General features: G+C 38.2%; 1 protein-coding gene across 7 annotated transcripts in view; it reads right to left on the bottom strand.

Moving 5' to 3' along the window:
• PUM2 (pumilio RNA binding family member 2) overlaps positions 1-20,063 on the bottom strand; it is a 67,335-nt gene extending 47,272 nt beyond the window's left edge. For 3 of the 7 annotated variants that reach the window (XM_026044891.1, XM_026044894.1, XM_026044895.1), the window contains exon 1: positions 20,038-20,062. The gene's annotated coding sequence lies outside the window, so the exon portion shown is untranslated. Of the gene's footprint in view, positions 1-19,830; positions 19,847-20,037 lie in introns of those variants that run through there. The other 4 variants (XM_026044896.1, XM_026044897.1, XM_026044893.1 and 1 more) reach the window with 3 other exon arrangements.
• Between the last annotated feature and the right edge of the window lie 271 nt (positions 20,064-20,334).

Genomic DNA, 20,334 nt, shown 5'->3' with positions numbered 1-20,334 from the left:
GAAAATAAAATTATAAATCAAAACTACCAGCACAGCAAAGGGGGGAAATGGAACAGTTTATGCACCTAAACACAAACTTTTCCTCCTTTCACAGGAACAGAAACACAGTATATGTTAGTGGGTGTTTTTTTTTTTTTTTTTTTGGTCACGGCAAGAAGGTTAAGACTTGTTAACTTAAAGGTCTCTGCAAAAACCTCTCCTCTGTCAAAATATGCAATAAGAGGTTTTTCCCATTCCTATCCTGAATCTCCCCCTACTTACACAAGATGTAAGCCTTGCTCATGAACGCCACAATACTCGAAGAATAAACTCTTTCATCCTTTTTCCCAACAGGTTTTACCATTCCCCATGTCACTTGGAAGATGTGAAGTAAAASGCTTAAGCTTTGACTCGTTACATTTTTTTCCTCCTTTTTATGCATTTTGAGATTCACGTCCATCAAGAACTGAAATCATCAACATGTCACTACTGCACGGCCACAAACCTGCCACAGGAAACGCAGCAAGTTAGAACTGATCCAGAGCAAGGCAGAGCTAGAGCACTCAAGTCAGCTACAGCCACAGCATAACCTGGGCAGGAGAAACTGCATCCTTGTGCGACTGGGAACAGGATTCAAGAGGCAAATTGTGGGTTGCAGAGTCATCCAAAATCACCAGCAGAAATACTGCTTTGCTGGAATCCAGGCACCTAACACAGACCTAGCAGGAGGTATTCTCACCACAGAATCACAGAATATTCAAGGTTGGAAGGGACCTCTACAGATCATCTAGTCCAACCTTCCTGCTCAAGCAGGCACACCTACAGCATGTGGCACAGGGTGGCATCCAGGCGGGTTTGGAAGACCTCCAGAGTAGGAGACTCCACAACCTCCCTGGGCAGCCTGTKCCACTGCTCTGTCACCCTAACAGTAAAGAAGTTGCTCCTCACCTGGAAGCTTCCTGTGCTCCAGCTTGTGGCCATTACCCCTCGTCCTATCGCTGGCCACCAGTGAACACAGCTTGTCCCCTTCCTCCCTGCATTCTCCCTTCCTGAACTTATACATATTAATCATATCCCCTCTGAGCCTTCTCTTCTCCAGAGAAAACAGGCCCAGCTCACTCAGCCTCTCTTCATACGAGAGATGTTCCATTCCCTGAATCATCTTAGTTGCTCTTCTCTGGACCCTCTCGAGAAGCTCCACGTCCCTCCTATACTGGGGTGCCCAAAACTGCACACAGTACTCCAGGTGCGGCCTCACCAGAGCTGAGTAGAGGGGCAGAATCACCTCCCTTGACCTGCTGRCAACACTCCTCCTGATGCAGGCCAGGATCCCAYTGGCCTTCTTGGCCACRAGGGCACACTGCTSACTCATGGTTAACTTGGTGTCAACCAGGACTCCCAGGTCCCTCTCCRTGGAGGTGCTYTCCAGCAGGTCGASCCCTAATCTGTACTGATGCCTGGGGTTATTCCTCCCCAGGTGCAGGACCCTGCACTTGTCCTTATTGAACCTCATGAGGTTCCTCTCTGCCCARCTCTCCAGCCTGTCCAGGTCCCTCTGGATGGCAGCACAGCCCTCCGGAGTGTCGGCCACTCCACCCAGCTTGGTGTCATCCGCAAACTTGCTCAGGGTGCATTCCGTGCCCTCGTCCAGGTCATTGATAAACAAGTTGAACAGCACTGGGCCCAGTACTGACCCCTGGGGACACCACTGGCCACAGGCCTCCAACTGGACTCGGCCCCATTTATGACCGCCCTCTGAGCTCTGCCATCCAGCCAGCCCTCGATCCACTGCACCGTGCACTCGTCTAGCCCACTCTCCCGGAGCTTCCGTATGAGGATGTTATGGGAGACAGTGTGGAAAGCCTTGCTGAAGTCCATGTTGAAGACAACATCCACGGCTCTCCCCTCGTCCAGCCAGCCTGTCACCTCATCATAGAAGGCTATGAGTTTCATCAGACATGACTTTCCCTTGGTGAATCCATGCTGACTGCTCCTCAATGCCTTCTCCTTCATATGCCTGGAGATTCTCTCTAGGATGAACTGCTCCATCACCTTTCCAGGGACGGAGGTGATGCTGACCGGCCTGTAATTGCCCGGCTCCTCCCCTGAATTCTCCTCAAATTCAGCTCCTAGGTATTTTCCTGCAAGCAAAGATAAGCCCTTTCTTTGAAGGAACTAGACAGAGAGAACAGAACGGGAAGAACAAGGCATGATGACTTTTTTACACATTGGAAGTGGGCAAACCAAGTGCTCARATAGTAGGAAAGACATTTTCTGCACATGGAAATACCCAATGCCACCTCTCCCCACCCAGGTGAATGCCCCGAATGCTCCGGCAGAGACTACTCSGGCGGTGGGAAGGGAGAAATGACAGAGTTTGATGCTGAAGGAGGCCAAAAACTCAAAACAAAACTCGCTGTTCCCACGCAGCGATCACGATACTGCACCTGAAAGCAGGGGAGGCTGCTGTGCCCCCTGCAAATGCTTGAGGCTTCTGTACCAAGCTAAAGGACTTCATTCACATTAACTTTTTTATTTAGTTTTCTATGGYAGCTCTTCTGAAGCATTTATTTTCCAGTGCAAGCCATATGCTTACAGCAGAGATTTAATATTATTAGCAAGTTGAACTGATTTTAAGAGTACAAAAATGGTTACATTTAAGTGCAATACAGTAATCCTGGTAGCTTCCTTTAAATACTATTATAGTCACGTCAGAGATTTGACTAGATATACAAAAAAAAACTCATTTAGCACTTCAGATGGGTAGCCAGCTTGAAATGAATAAAGAAAAAGAAAAAATGAATAAAGAAAAATGAATAAAGAAAAATTTTAATACAAATTAAAACAAAGTTAAAAGCATAGATCTATCAGATTTATAACAAAATAGAATATAAAGATAAAAATATGCAGCAAGCCTAGAATGCAAACAAAAAAATCTATTAGCAAACGTTGTAGTTCCAGGCTGAAGAGAGAKATTTCTACTCCAGAGTATTTTGCTAAATCTCCTAAAACTTCTTTTTTTCTGGTTTAATGAGCTGCTGATGTGACTCCTAGAAATAAAAGCTGTTCAGCAGCTGAACAGGCAACTACTATAACCAAAACTGAATTATTTTTGCATATAAATCAGTTAAAAATACTAAGCATTTTGTGCAATATTTTCAACAAAACAATACCCTGGTCGACTAACATCACCTTTGGCTCCATGAATCTTTTCATGCCTCTTTCAGGAGTCACGTTATCAAAAATCTAACTTTCTGCCCAGCAGCCTAGTAGAAGCTGCAGCTTCCGAGTAATTCAGAGCACATTCTGCGAATAGGCAGCACTTTTTGAGCAAAACAAAAGAAACTTAACTGCTGACTTAACTACTCAAAACAGGCTACGAAGCCACTCCCAGAAACAGTCTGAACAAACCAGACATCAGGCACTTCTCACAGAACCCTCTTGCAAACCATTTTAAGTTCAATTCACYTTTCTATAGCTAAAAGCTCCAAAGGGTGTTTTCCCATTAAGTATTTAGCAATTTTCAACATGTTAAGAATTGGGATTGTAGAAGAATTCAAACTTTTGGCAGCCAATTAGCAATTCACTGATCTCTACAGTTGAAGTCCCTGCACTAAAACTCTGAGGTCTGGAGTTGCACTTTGTACCACACGCCATACATTTAAGTACTCTAACAAGAGTAAATTCAGTGTATTTAGTTGCTCCAGATCAGCAGACGCTGGATCTTAACCTGCTCGCACCTGATTTCCTTATGAACTGCCCAGGCTGTCACATGAGGAGGACACCAACACACTTTGTAGTCGCATTTCAGCAGCATGTGACAAGAGACAAACCCTCAGCAAAAGCACTGGCCAGGGCACCATACAAACTGACGCTGTATCTCAACTCAGAGCAACTTAATCAGCTTTGTGTGTATTTCAGTTTTTGAATAAGTACTTCAGTAATCTGAGAGCATGCATTCTAAAGTAATCTTTTTTTTAGATTAAGCAGAAAATGTAGGTATTTCTTAATATATTTCTTAAGCAGAAAAATATACATATACAGACACAGGCACACATACAAGTACATATTTTATTATGCTGAATAACACCCCACAAGCTCCTGGGGTTGGAAATTAGGTATCTTCTTTCATAGGCCTCTGCTATTAGACCTTACAGAGCCAGTATAACAGGATACCAATCCCTGTGAAAAGAAGGGCAGGAAAACGAAACACATCCTGTCACCCATTTCAGAGCGAGGCCATCACTCCAGAGGCCTAGCAAGGCTGAGAAATCATCTTTCCATTCCTGCCTATGCAAGGAACATGCTCTAAGAAAAGCTTTCTTGTACTTATTTCCCACAAACGTGTACCCTGCCAGAGAAGCAGCTCATCTCTTCCCTACACAGGCTTACGTGCTTGTTTTCCCACTCAACAAGCTCAAGCTCTGCTCCAAGACCAGCAAAACTCTTCAGCACGAGTTTTTCAAAGCTCCTGGTGAGGTGTCTCCAACCTTGATATTTTAATCCCTACAGTGCAATGTGGGTGGAGCTAACAGTCTCACACAAATTAATAATAAACTGTCTGTACCAAAATCAGACTTTATAGCTATTTATAACTGCACTGTTTGCTCCATTCGAGCAGCTGCAGAGATATATTCCACCAGAAGTAGGCATATAATTTATACTAAATAACTTAGCAGGTTTCTCAACTAAATCTTTTTACCATGTTAGTAATTATCCATTCAAAAGAGCGTGGAAAGAAAGTGCAGAACAGCAAGGCAGGAATGACAGATGTCACTGAACTTTGGAAAAGGAAAAACCTCTAACTGAGAGACTACTGCTAGATAGACCTCAGAAAGACTAATTTTGCTCAATAACTTAGAAAATGAAAGAACTCCCACAAAAACTTGTCGAAAAAGCTTTTGTAAAGCAGAAATTAACTTTAAAATTTTAATTACATAATGAAAATATTCATGCATAGACATAAAGTTATACTATACATAATTAGCAGCCATTCATATTAATTTGCTCTTTTTAATCTTTTAAAGTAACTTATGACTATAAAGAACCAACATGCAAATACATGTCAGAAGGACAAATGACCAAGTAAGTATATGAGACAGAGAACTTTATTTCCACCTCAGAACGCAAGTATTTTGCTCTCTGTTTTTTTTTCCTCATTTGAAGTGTCTAAGAGGAGATGTAAATTTCAGATGACCTTTTACAGCTGTGAAACAAATGTGAATTAAGGAAGCCTAAGTGTGGTTTTAGCATTTAAAATGAGCTACAAGAAAACATGTTTTTTCCTCCTTCAAAAAAAGGGATGACTGGACTCTTACTGCTTGCAAACTGTAAATAGCCTTTTTGCACACCAAAATATGTTTAATGTTCAATGTGGAGTAGTTCAGGCATAACTTCTTTAGTTTGGTGAGGCTCTTAACTCCAGTGTAGCTACAATATAGTAAATATATCAAAACATATATCAAAAATATATCCAGATGTAGGAAAACAAGGGTGTAGAAAAAAGATTTAGTCTTAAAATGTTTATGTTTTAATTGATACTGATTGCTTAGAATATTTAGATATACACATGACAAATCTAAGTTTCTGATTTTACAAATCTACATTTGTCTTGTTCATGTAGTCAGCATCAGCTTTCTAGGCTATGGCAGAGTAACTCCCACCAGTGGCATTAGAGCAGTTACAGGGGATTCACAAGACAAAACCCTGCTACTAACCACTCCTGAACTGACAACCATCACAGAATTTGAGAGGATTTGTCAGTGAGCTCTTACAGCAACTTCTATAAGGTAAGACATCATTAAATCACAGCACTGCTATTTTCAGGCATCATYCATAGTTTCCTCATAATTAGCTCCAATTATTCAAAAAGCTGAAAAATTAAGAACTGCTCTCTAGGCAATCTACTATAAAAATGCTCAAAAGTTGCCTTTTCTGAATATGAAACTTCAGTGACAAAACACCATATATTTACATTCTAACATGGCAGAGTACGTAACTAATAACAATTTATTCCATCAGAGATGGCAGTAATTCATGGAGTCTAATTCATTCTAACACAGTTAACACATTTTTATTAAATTTCATAATACAGTTCATAAAAAACATGAACTATCAAAACATACAGCTTAGAACAAAGCTGAATTCTACAGAAATTATCTTTCTACATCATAAGCTCTTCCTTTTTATTAAAAAAATTTGCTAATATGTTTTCTTTAGATATCAGAAAACTGAACATAATTTAAAAACCAAGAACCAGGGCGGGGGGGGCGGGGAGGGAACTAAACAAGTTTGAAATAATTGTCCTTTTTAATTAAAAAAATAAAATAAATAAAAGATGATTATAAAGAATCCCATAAAGCATAACTGACTTATAAACCACTTGAATTTAGAATTAAGAACAAAGTTGGGTTTTTTGTTTTGATCTAGCCCATTAAAAGCAGGTCTGAGGAAATGACAGATCAGTCTGGTAGAACTTCCAGAAACCACTATTTGTGTTACTGTTGCACCAATATCACTTATCAGAAAGGTTCTCCACTGCCCCACCAATTCCGAACATAAAACACAGCCATTCCTTCAGAGCTCTTACTCTCATCACCTTCACCAGGGCAGACGCACTCACCATAATGCACATTTTTCAAGGGTACAGTTTAAGAATTCTCAATAAACACACCCAAGTTCAACTCCCACTTCTCTTCCACGGCTGCTTTGGCATCGTGACTTTCTCCTTCGCAGGCCCGTACCCTTTTGAACAAGCTATAAAAAGTCTTCAACAGGCAAGAAGGAACCAATGCAATTAACAGAGTCTGGTCTGCTCAAAGCGGTTGCTACAAGCAGRGATGAAGAAATGAAACTGCCCTGTCCTTAAGCAGTGATTTCACTCATGCCTATGAGAAAAGTTTCAGAAATTAAGATCCCTCTCTCCTCTTGAGAGCCTGAATACCAGCTGTTTTCAAGAAAGCTATTGACAGGACACCGAAATCTTCCACATGATAATTTTTGTTTTCACTGTCATTCTGTGTTTAAAATATATGCTAAGTTCCCTCTCTCCCCAAATCTACCTTGATTCTTCTTACAAGTCTCTACATTCTGTGCCTAACCTTGAGGRTAGCTGGAGAACTGCAACACATGCAGCTTCCTCATGCGCTCTACTCCTAAGCAGAAGAGTGTTTTGCCACTTTATCTGTCTACAGCAGGGAAATGGGCTTAAAGCAATTGCTGTTATCAATGTTTTCAGCTGTCTAAGGACGCACTCTTTGGACAAAATGCTTGTTTAAACTAACCATACATTTCTACAATTGCCTAAAAGTTGAACAAAACCAACAAAGACACCTTCTAATTCAGCAAGGTTCATTCCTAATTCATTAAGAGCAGCAGCTTAGTTTTGGACATTAGTATCTCATTAGATGTTGGCCAGCGGAGTCCTTCGAAAGAATTTAGAAAATATTGTCTAAAAATAAGACTGGTGACAATTAACCTACTGAAATAAAAGTAGGCTATTTACAATTCAAATTAATTAAAGGTATGTAACAAAAATTAGTTCAATGAGTGATGTTAATAATATATCTAGCAACAAGTTTAATGCCAAATTCTCTATTCTTTCACTGAGCAAGCCAAAAATGTAAGAGGCAGCTATCAGTACATAAACTGCAGGACTTTGGTAAGTAAATGCAGTAACTGTGGACAAGGATACCCATGTTTGAATTGCCATCTAACAAGCGAAAGAAGGGGATTTGCTTCTTTCAGTCTTGAAGTCTAAATTCCAAGCTATTAGTTTTCCCCTGAAATCAAGTGTTCCCTCAATCCATTTAACTTATTACGCATTATCCATTAACTTATTCCCTGTTTCTCTTCGCATACTCATCTACCACTTCTCATTGCTCTTATCTTTACTTTAAGATGTCTTGACTAAATTTGACTTGAATTAACTAGACTTGACTAACTTTAAAAAACCTTCCACAAAGGTCATTATCTTCATATTTAAGATATATCAAGGTCAACTTGTCTTTAGCATAAACTGCACTAAACAGTATAGTATAGTTCAGAAATCTATATGCAGTTCACCCATATAATGAAGTAGTATCATAAACTTCATAAATCTCATTTTTAGTTATGTTGAAGAACAAAAGACTGTATTCTAYATCCATAGATGAGAACATAGATTATACAAAATAATATTGACCCAAATTTAACATATTTACTTAATACTTTGAGAAACAGAACATAAGAAAATACCAAAAAGTACAAAGTTCAAATACCTGAATGACTACATTGTCATGTAGACATGACATGGCAGAGAGTTCTTCCAGAGCTAACYGGCTCTCATAACACATTGTCTCAGATATCCATGCAAAACTCTCCCGCAATGCCAAAAGCACTCAATGGCTTTTGGATAAAAAAAAGACATAATAATATGGTTTGGAATGAAGCCTCCTCAAACCTGTAGTATATGAGAATAAAAGGCAAAGAAACTTCAAGTGGCTACATAAGCAGCTAGCTCACCTCTACAGTCCCCATTGTGCCAGGATCCGGGACGCATGAACACGGACCAGCCGCTTCCAGCTCACGTTACCTCCATGAGTTTTATTATCAGATTCACTCTAGTATCAATAATTTTCACTGGCATTTACTGATTCTGCAGCGAGGTATTGCCACACAGGTACAACGGATTATTTGCCTTAGGTAAATCAATCACAGGATTTGATGTTGTGCCATTTTGCTTACTGTAATATCAAATGAAAGGCCCCCCTCTGCTAATTACCGAGTTGCTAGAGCATAAAGGGCTCTGCTTCAAAGAGTGTTCAGGCTAAGTGCAAGACAAATGACAAAGGTGCACACAACGACGAGTAACCCAATTGCAAAAGAAAAAATAAAGTACCATTAAGATGCTCAACATGCACCAGAGCCAGGTATTTAGCAGCAGCAGGGCAGAATAAACCTTTAAGACMAAGTGAAGGAATGCATGTAAGAAAGCAGAAGTAACCTGCAAAAGCAGCACAAGCTGCTATATAGCTTAGCAGAGACAACCAATGCCTTAATGCACAGAAAGGAGGTAGCAGTTAGCAAGCTGATAGCATCTGAGGCAGTCTGCAACGCATGTGCAATTGGCCAAGTATCTCAGGAGCCAAAACCATGAGCTGCGTTTTGAAAAGGGTAGCAGAAAGGGCATGAAACATGTTGGTACGTTGAAAACATCAGCACGATTGGCAAGGGTGGTTAAGGAGAAACAGGGTTTGAAGAACAGAAATTGCACAGGTATAAGACTTGTTCCTGCAAGTCCAAAATGCAACTGCAATTACTTCCCTGTCCTGACAGCAGTTAGCGTAAGATGTCTATCCCGTGCAYTATGTAATTGAAATTGCTAAAAAAAATCCAAATGCTTGCAAAGTACAACACTAATTTTCCTCTCTCCAGCTAGAAGATTGATTTGAAAGCTATCACAGACACATTCTCAATGCTTTTCTTCCACCAAAACATATGAAAAAGGTCTGCCTCTGCAGTATGCCATAAATTTCAAATCAAAGAGAGGAAAAGACAAACAGCAATTACTTGTTTGCAGCTACCAGCATTTCAAGTCGAATGGCTCCTCTCCTAGAAGCTCAGCAGTCCCTAACAGCTACTAAAGGCAGCATCTCAAGTAGGCAGGTTGCAGCACGTGCCATTTATACACAAAAAGCCACCCCCTTAAATTCTACTAGTAAAACAAGTCACTTGTTGCACACTTGCACAGCAGCAGCACAACGCAAAATGAAATAACTCTCCACAGCTTATGATACCGGTTACAAAAGGCATACCCCAACCCGTGAATCAAATATGCTTTTCACCTCTCACCTAATCAAAAAGAAATACCCACTCAGTCTAACATTTCTTTTCCTGGTTTGTGAAGTTTGAAGCATTTTACTAGCTTACAAATATGATAAATTGTTTAAAAGTATAAACCTAACACTCCTAGTTCAGTTTTCGACTCAAGTAGAGCTAAGTGCTAATGTACTCAAAGAAAGAAAATGGTGAGTTAAAACTACAAAAGTTAAGGGACAACATACACAATACAGCTATAACTGTGTTTACATTTACACAGAACTATCTCCAAGACATTTTCAAGTATTTCCAATATTAAATTTACAAGGAGAGAGAATCAGAAATCAGCTTTTTACCTAAATTTACCCCAAACTCCAAACTTGTATTTTAATATAATAGATTGCTAATAAAAATTTTGATGTGTTCTGTGATCTTGTATGGCTTGAAATTTGAAAGCATCCATTTAAATAAGTTTATTTTTTGGAAAAATCTATAAAAAGATGTATTTCACAAAGTTTTCAAAATTTTCAAAAAGGTGCAGATTGAAAGATATTAATAATAATAAAAAACACAAGATAAGGACTGCAAGTTTGCTTAGATATCTAGAGATTATTTTAGTGGAATCTATTAAAGGAAAAGCTAATGATTCAGGAAATGCAACTCCCACTGTAAGGTCAAGAAACAGATTATGTTGTTCCCGTTTTGAACAACGAGCTGTGTTCATTGTTCCAAGGAATGGCTACATGACTGTGAGGTCTCATATGGGAAAATGAGTTCCCAAATCCAATTCACAAATATATTAGCACATCTTATTTGAACAATGTCAAACTAAAACAACTTTATTGTTTAAAAGCAAGACAAACTAGAATTTGTCCATTTTATCCTGGAGGCAAAAATGTCAAATATTTGCACACTTTATTAGTTTAATAACAGCCATGCATTTTCTTGTAGCTAAATCAATTTTAATAGATTCTCATGGAAGTCATGCTGAGGGCTTGCAACAAACTGATATAGAGTTTCTTCTTCATACCACAGGAATGCAGAAGAGTTCTTCAAACACAGGAAGACTCTTTGTTTTGTTCTCTCCATTCCTGCAAAGACTTTTCTTTGTTTCTTAAGCTATTTGCAAAACTTCTCCAGAAGTTTGCAAATTCTAAAAGAGACRAGTTACAGCAACTGAAGCCTAACTGAAATTCTGTACAATTTATATTATTTCATTTATACTACCACTATCCCTAAAGAATTTCCAAAATGGTGCCAAAAAAGCAGCATTTTTCTGGCATTCTTCTGCTCAAGCTTGTCAATCTTTGCTTCCTGCTTCACAAGAAAGCTCTGTCTGACATAACATGCAGGACTTGAATAATTTCATCCGCAGTTCCTATCCTCTTCCTCTACTGGAGCCAGGCATAGAGCAGAAGCAATGAACACGTTTCACTCAAATTCATAACCAAAAAAGTGCTGAACTGCTAAAACCCCTTTACTACAATSGAAGGCAGAAGTCAGGAAAGAAGACAAGGTAAATACCAAGCACAATATCAAACTGCTGTAGGGCAACAGTGCTTTTAAGTACTGTGACATCCCAGATAAAATATGCTGAACTTGCCAAAACCTCGTCTGCTCTCCAAAACTCCAAGTATTACAGAGCGACTGCCGTTCACTGAACTTTTCATGTGCTGCTTCACACAGAATTGACCTAAATTAACAATGAAAAGATCCCTAACTCCTCTGCAGCTACACGAGGACATTAATGTAAGGGTGATGCCACAGAGGATGGTCACCTTCTGCAGACTGTTGTGCTATCACAGCCTATAGCACTTGTGGTCCTGAGACAGTGAGAGGCAGCAGAGGGAAAAGTAAAATCCAAGAACGASTTTTTCTATTTAGTCCAGTATTCTTCATAACTGTTTCCAATATTAAATATTCAAAAGGGAGATGGATAAGGCCTTGAGGCGGTTAATTCTAGATTAAAAAACAGGAAGATTATACTTAATCCTGTGTCACTGACTGAGCACTGCCTACTCCTTTAACATCCTGGGTGACAATGAAGATTTCTTGACTCACAGTCTACTTTGGGCTTTGACATCCTGTATTATGGATTTCTGTGGGCATAGCCCTCTTACCAGTTTTATGCACGTTACCTTTCAGCTAGCTCAACATCCAAGTATTTCTGCACTTCATCTCTCAGGCAAATTAACGTCTCTCTCTCCTCTGCACCTCCCTTATTGCCTGTTACTCTGTACAAGGCAATGTAACCCTTTTCAAAACTTGCCCATGCAAGTGACTTGTCTAACACTAATTTTCTGCTGCTCTATCTGAAGCTATCTTGGAAGATCACAGAATGTAAACACTAACAGCACCGCATATTTCTATGACTGTGGCTGCTACCCTGGTACATTCTYTAAGTCATGAACAATGTTCGTTTTGTGTCAGAGTGGCTAGTTACAGTTAGACACCAACATGTCACACAAACATGCATTTATCAGAAAGACTTTCCACCTCCATTGATTAGAATTTCATTCAAATGTTGTGTCTTTGTCTTTGAAGTTCCTTTCTCTTCCCTTAAATATCAATGGCACCTGAATCCATTGCATCTTCACAGTTTCCAGGTGAGCCCACATTAGGTAACAGTACTATCATGGTACTGCAGAATAATTCACTAGAATCATCCTGATGCTAGACTGACCTTTATTGCTACAGTTCATAAATATGAATTGCTTGCCAAYTATTGACACTTCACTGATGATGCCACAGTTCATTTACCAACAAGCCCTCATAAAGGCCACTGACAAAGTAAAACGTTTCCTCAGTCTTTAAAGCACAGTTAAAAAAAATCCTACTAAACAAACTTTCTTTTCCTAAAGATCTTATCTTATGCTTAATAGATGTTGTGTCTTTTTTTTTAAGAAAAAAGATATTTCAATTAGATTTCAGGAGACCAATAATATGCTTTTCCCTTGTCTTTTCAGGATTTAGTTTCTTGTACTTAATCAAGTTTATTTGCCAACTTTTTAGGCTGATATATTTARAGCCAACTACACGTTTCTTCTAGCAGCACAAACAGTTTCAAAATTATTCAAAAATCCATGATATCTTTCATCCAAGTTTATCTCTCTTAACAAATGAACTCCTATCTTCCGGTACAGAGGCGAACACAATGTTTTCCATGTCCTATGCTTACTTCACTCGCCCGTTAATACCTCACTTCTTGATAGCTTCCCACAAGAAAAATACCAGTTTTTAACACCATAATTTATGCAATCCTCACTTCCAACATATGAAAAAAATCATATATATGATTTATTTTTGCTTGAAGAATTTGCAAGTTTCCATTTTGAACTTCACTTTCTGCAGAATTTAAAGACCTGTTGAAATGAGTGGTACTACAACTCCACTGTTCTAAGAACGAAATGCTTTAATCGGAGTAATTTTATCTAAACTGTTTGTTGTTTTGGCATTGTCGCATATTCTGTTATAACATACTAAAAATTTATCACTAACTCATAGGTTTCAGATATGCTTAGATATTTCTTTGTAATCTCTCTCTAAATGCATCAAAATATTCTACCAGATATATATATATATATATGGCATCTATACAGAGACTGGCTACCCAACGCCTAGAGAACAGCAGTAACTTTATTTCCTTCTACAGACTGAAAAAAACAGCTATGTGAATGTTCCTCAACCTGACAGTAAGTCAAGAAATGCCCATGTTTAAAAAATAAATAAATAAATAAAATAACTTCTGCCTTAGCAAAATCCTCCAAAATTGTGCCCCACAGAAAACACTCAAATCACAGGAGAAATAGAAGTCTCTCGATGTACGCTTAAGTTCTATTAGTTTACACTGCCAACAAAGAACAGGAGAGCAGTGAAAAAATGGCAGAACATCAAGGTATAGTGGTTAAACTAGAAAATATGGTTAAGAATAATCAGCAAAATAAAGCAAGTTTCCCTTTCCCTGAGACTAAAACGCATGATAAAAGGAAAAAAAAAAAAAAGTTCCATTCTCCACTCAAGTTACTATAAAAAATACATTAGATTCATAATATTATAACAATTACATGCTGTTAGGAGAAAAGCAGAAATATTTTTAAGGATCTAAATGATTATTAAACAAGGCTACTGATTAAGATGTGACTGACTCCCACTGGAGATGGAAAGCAGGTGGCAGGAGAGAGATGCAACTGTTACTCATCAGTTACTTGTCCGTGAATAATTTTATATACACAATTTATCAGCCTTGCGAAATTGTAATGGAAAATCAGCACAGGCATAAGCATCCAGTTGCCTGCATTTTACAGACTGAATGCTCACAGGGAGAGAAAAAAAAAGTCATTTTCAAATATTTTCAAATATCCAAGCGTGTGTGCCCAAGTGGACAAGTAGAACATTGCAAAATCTTGTATTTACAGAACTATATTAAAGAATACACATGATGTAGCAGTAAGCAGTACATAGGGCAAAAGATTTGTTTTCTGTAGTTCAATGGGCTAGGATGAAAGGGTAGAAGTAAACATAAAAAATGCCCAAAGAAATAAAAGATATATATATATATATATATATATATATATATATATAAAGTCAGTAGTTTTTCCTGCTTAAGATTAGCCAGATTACCTCTATTTGCTACATCTTTGAGACAGATGCTGCAACTCATTGCACTTGGTAGAAGAGCTGATGATGAATCCAAGCATGGCACATTACAAAACTCCTGGGGAAAAACCATTATTTTCTAAAATTCAAAATTATGTTTTTCTAAAAAAATAGTAAGCTGTCCCAATTAAAGGCTTTTGGGGTAAAATGCTACAACTAGATTTTTTCTAGGTAGGAATCTGCAAAAGGAGCAAGTTAAGTTTTGATCTACACTAGACTATTCTACTTCTATCTTACTTTCATGCCAACCTTTTACCTGGAAGTGTAACTAGTAAGATGGTGTGCAAAATCCATATAATTCCTCAAATGTCTATCAGAAGCTAGTCCTTTTTCAAATCAAAACAGTTGACTACATAAATGCAATAATTTAATAATTTGACGGTATTCCAATGAAAACTAGGTATCTTCCAAATACCTAACCAGAAATATGAAATGCTTGTAACAGTTAAAGAAAGTTTCAAAACTGAACATAATAATATTACCATACACAGTACAATTTACAACTGCTTTACCCAAGTTAGCTGGATATTTGCTATTTAGACTCTGGATCACTATAGGCTTTGAAARAATAGCTCAGATAGATCTTTCTGAAAGACGCGGATTCAGCAAGAATGTAAGAACTGTTCCAGTGAGAAGCAAATAAGCTACCTATCGAATGATCTATATAGCTGCTATCTCCTGTGGGCCAGCAGTGTTTGATGGGGTAGCCACTCAGCTGCTGACCAGCCTGCCTCTGGAAGAAATATCCAACTGTGGAATCATGCTGGGAATGGCCACTGAGGGATACCTGGACACTGGAAGCACCTGACACTGCAGCTGCAGGGATGGTGCGAGGATTGTTTCCACCAGAACAGGGCCCTGGTGTTGCACCAACTGGGGTAACCCCCACTTCAACCCCACTGGCTTCCTGACCAATGCTCACATGCATCATTCCTCTGGGACTCCTCTCCTGCCATGCCACTTCGTTCATGCCCAAGAGGGCACATGGAATGATCATTCCATGTAGAAACCTAAAAAGAAAAGGCCTCGATAACATAAAAAGCTTTCCCACATATCTTTAAGCAGGCAGTTCTTTATTGTAAGGGTTTCAAAAATAAAAACAAATATCCAAGCTATGCAAGAACTATATTAATTGCTAAAGTGTTTAGTTAAATTTTCAATACTGTTATCAAACTAAGCCTCTAGAGAAGCATATAAGTCACCAGAGTTTTACAAGGCAATATACTTATACGGTGTAGTTCCATTTACTATGAATGCTTCCCTGCATATTTTCTAGCTAAGCTCAATAAAAATATGATTTCAGATCATAATGGCAGTGGCTTCTTTTTCATTATTACTCAGCATGATGCATAAAAACATCTGTCAAATACTGTCATACTGCTATATCTGATTTTGTATATATGTAGCCTACAAAATAAAATACCATAGAGAACTAGCTTCTGTATTTGAACTCATCTCATTCTTATATGAATAACCTCAGTTTTTCTTTTCAACTTATTAAGCTACACAAGATTGCAACAAAGCAGCTGACATTAAACATCTCTAATCCACATGACAGTAAGTTTGAGGATTTTCAAGAAACAAAGATTTCACGCTTAGATTAAAATAAAGTTTGCCAACTCACTTTTCAGCATTTAACTCTTGGCTTGAAGAAAGTATAAATGGACAGAAAAAGAAGAGGGGGGGAAAAAAAGCAACTAATTTTCTCCAAAACTGACAATTCCTTAGTAGGAAAAAAATATCTAAAATAGCTACTCCTGAACACATATACACACATCTCATGTTCTCTATGTGTATTTCCACCTATCATAACTAACATACTGCCAATATGTGGCCTCAGGGAACATTTAAGATATGACGGCTGCAAATATAACTCCCTTAATACCCTCTACAATATTAATGAATCATTTTCAGGAGGAAAAAGAACACTAAAGATACTTTAATTTCTAAACTCCAAGACATGTCTTGCTTTTCATGCTAAAAATAAAGCTTAAATCTAAACAATAAAATTAACATATGCAAAGATATTTAACCAGAACAGAATGCTTAGATTTGAAAAGGCAGAGAAAAAGAAGTCACAGTCTTCTGTCCTTTAGTACAGACACAAACATTTCCCATCTAGCCCTAAGGATCCCATGCCCTGGGAAAGGTATGTGAGTGGCAGGGGAAAACTGGGAAAACTGGGGAAAGGTATGTGTGTAGCAGGGGAACTCTCTTTTGTAATCCAGAACAATCTTAATTTTCTGAGTAATATGTAATATCTAAAGCTATTTGATTAATTTGTATTGTTATGTGATACATGCTTTATGGTCATAATATGGCATTTTTACTACTTTTCTAGACTACATAACAGTCACAGAATTAACCTTTAAATAAAATGTAGCAATGGAAATTAACAGGAACCTACTTGGAAATTAACAGGAACCTACTTGGAAATTATGAACCAAAACACTAAGATTCTTTTAACATGAGCTACAGAAAGTCATCTCCTCTAAGCCTAGCTTTATATTTAAAGAGTGTAGGATGCACATTTAAAGACTCATGGAACTACCTATGCCAACCCAGTTGTGCAAATTAATTTCTCCTTTAAAAAGATTTGCAAGCAAACGTCATGTAAAACTTTAGAACTGCATAATAAAGCAGAAAAACATATACAACTGGCACAATACATCAGTATTAAAATTCTCCCTTGAAGTGGGGTGGATGGATTAACTCAAAGAACAGAGATCTCTGACAGCTTTTATTTCTCCACTGTATTTACATACAGAGAGCACAGAGCTTTCTGTACAGTGGAGAGAAACACAATCAGAGCTGTTACCTGTAATCAAGAGTTCTGCCAACACCTCAGTAGTACTGATGAAGCAGAATGTAACCTATCTCAGAATTATACAACCACTAAAGTGGAAAATAATTACTAAAACTTGTATCAGATTAATTATGCCAGCCTGCAGATATATATATGTTGCAAAAACTTATCTGTAAAAAAGCTGCAGATATGATATTACTATAGCCTGTAAAGGACAGAGGATCATATTGCAATTTCAAATTTTAATCTGGGCCTTACCTATTAGAATTAGTGTGTACTAGACAACTAGCAAAAACTTCTGATACAGATTAGATACTCCTGCTACATTTCAGGTTTTACATTTTTCTTTCAGCTCCTAAAATGATCACTCTTAAGTTCTGCAAATAGGTTCCTTCTCTATGTATACAATTGTTCTCAAATAGCTATGGTGGGGGGTAGGGGAGAGGGAAAAAGCAGTTATCCACAGCACACTCTTTAAAGATATTTCTATGGATGACACCTGGTTTTGATTTATAGAGTAAACATTTCACATACAAACTTCAAAAGTATTTGCCTGCTCTTCTAAAGGCCACAGCAGGTATTCTGAGTGAGACTGAGCTAAATCTTAAAGTTTCAGAAGGGTAAAAAAGCATTACCATAAAACATATTTTATACAGGTTTCTTGAGAGTACACACCAGTAGTTAAACTGAGCCTATTTAAATGATCTGATATTACTCAAAACTATTTTCTACTCCATGACTGCAAAATGCCTCCGACTTCATTCTCAGAAGCACTTCACAAGTGGCATTTGTTGTTACAGGAGGAGAAAATAAGCTTTTAAGCTAAAGACTTCTTGTCCCATTTCTGTGACAAGAGCCTGGGCACTGGCTTTGTGACAGCACTGGAACGGTCTCATTGTGTGGAAGAATCAAGACAACAGCTATGTGATGGGTGGGGAAAATTCACATTAGATGAGGTAAGCATTTTAAACTGAATTTATTGAACAGAAAGATGATTGATAGCTTTCACATTCCTCGACACATAACAGTCATTTTAAAGCATGCCTACTCCACAGCTTTAAGCAGCTTCCTCTGCAGCATTTGTATTAGAAACTCTTTTAAGAAAATACAACGTATTAAAGCTTGTTTCACAGGACACCCCAACAGATGAAGGATTTAACATCCAAGGCAGATGGCTTCCTTTCTACCCCAACAGACAGCGACTTCTAAACACAATTCCACATTCAGAAAAGAAAAAAGAAAAAAAGAAAAAAAAAAGATAAAAAAAATGAAGGCCCATAAAGTAAAAATTCAAACCACTTACTAGATTACTTGCCTCTGCATATAAGAACTTGATCTAATTATTTGGGGGACTTAGAAAATGCTACACAAAGGAATGAAATTACCAAGAAAAAAAAAAAGGTTTTATAAAAATTATAAACACTCATTATTCAATACACATACAGAAATCATTACATCAAGGAGAAAATCTAAAAAACTACAAAAAGCTGCTAAAAAAACCCAACTCATAGTATTCAGTAAGCTGATGACCTGTTAGCCTATTGGCACCAAGCATCCACAACATATATGCCAATGAAAACAGTGCAGAAATACCCTCCGAACAGCAAATCATGAAGACCCACACAAAACTTTTMTGTCCATTTTGTTTCTACATACAGTGCAACATAATCTTACCTATTTCTTAAAAGATATCAAACTCCAAATTTCCCTGTCAACCACCTYTCCCACTATTAATTGAAAATGACTTAATTTTCTCACTTTTCAGTAATTATAATTACCTCATCATTGCACCAATATCCATAACATATTTGGAAAAAAATGCTATACAATAATACTGTAGAAAAAAATGTTTCTATTAATGTAGAAAAATAATGTTCAAATWTTTTTTGACATTCAGTATCCACATAACTACAAAATCTACATTACCTATCGTTTTCTCACATCAATTTGCTAACCATTCTGCAAGGACAAATTTAGATTTTTCAGCTTTCTAAACACTTCAGACAACAGTCAGGTGATTTAGTGTTGCTGTTACACACACACAACCCAGACTACACCACCACCACCAAAATAACATCTTCCTATTTATTCTCCTTTGCTTTTCCCACCTACCCAACATATTTATACTCGCACCAGCACAAACGGAGCTGCAGACCAAAGAAGGGTATGAAATCATTCCCTCAGCCTCTCAACAAAACTGCAACTACTGGCAACACTTGCTTTTAAACCAAGACACGGCTAAATATAACAAAGCCTTCAAAATAGCAGGTCTTATGTGTAAAAATGGTAACGTGGAGGAGTAATTATATTTCAAGTGCATTCATATTCCACATAACCCAAGATCCATACCATCRACCCTAGTAACTAAAAAAGCCTGACCTCTGAGTGGAGAGGCAACAAAGGCCATCGATAAAAGTGAAACCAAGAATCCAAACATATTTTCCTCGTGTGGAGTATAAATAACAATCGGGCAGCGTTAGAAGTTTTCCCGAAGCCCAGTGGCAGTGACCTATATAGCCCACGCGCGGCTCCACCGTCGGAGGAAGCATCCCAAAGTCAGCTGATAAGACCTTCCTTATCGCATCACGTACAAAACACGCTGCGTGTTTCGCTGCTAAGCCATCTTGCCTCCAACGCCGAGCCACAGCAACACGGAAAGYGTCCCGAGTACCTCACTTTCCTTCAAGGAATGAAGCCTCTGGGGCTATGAARCACACAGAACAAAGCCCAAAACAAAGAAGAAACTGCAAAATGGCTATCAAGGAGATTAAAAAAAAAAAAGTTAGGAAAGGCACCACCTGCCCTGCAGGGATCACACTTATAAACACGGATCCGGCTTTCCTGTTATCTTTGTCCGGGCAGGCGCCGCTGGGGGGGGGAAATTCACCCCCAGCGCTTCATTGTGCGCTGCCAGCCCTCGGAAAAGCGCCGGGCCTCCTCGTCCCGCCCTCGAGCCGCAAAATAAACAGAATATAAACGAAATTTAAAATAAATAAATAAAAATAGCAAATTTTTTTTAAGAAAACCCCCACGAATTCCCCCCGCTTTCGGTCACCTTACGCTGAGGGCCCCCTGTGCCCAACTTCGCCTCCCCT

Source organism: Nothoprocta perdicaria, unplaced genomic scaffold (assembly GCF_003342845.1).
Source record: "Nothoprocta perdicaria isolate Ctin4 unplaced genomic scaffold, notPer1 scaffold_39, whole genome shotgun sequence".
Lineage (NCBI taxonomy): Eukaryota > Metazoa > Chordata > Aves > Tinamiformes > Tinamidae > Nothoprocta > Nothoprocta perdicaria.
Note: the sequence above shows the minus strand (reverse complement) of the source record. Positions and strands in the feature narration are given on the sequence as shown.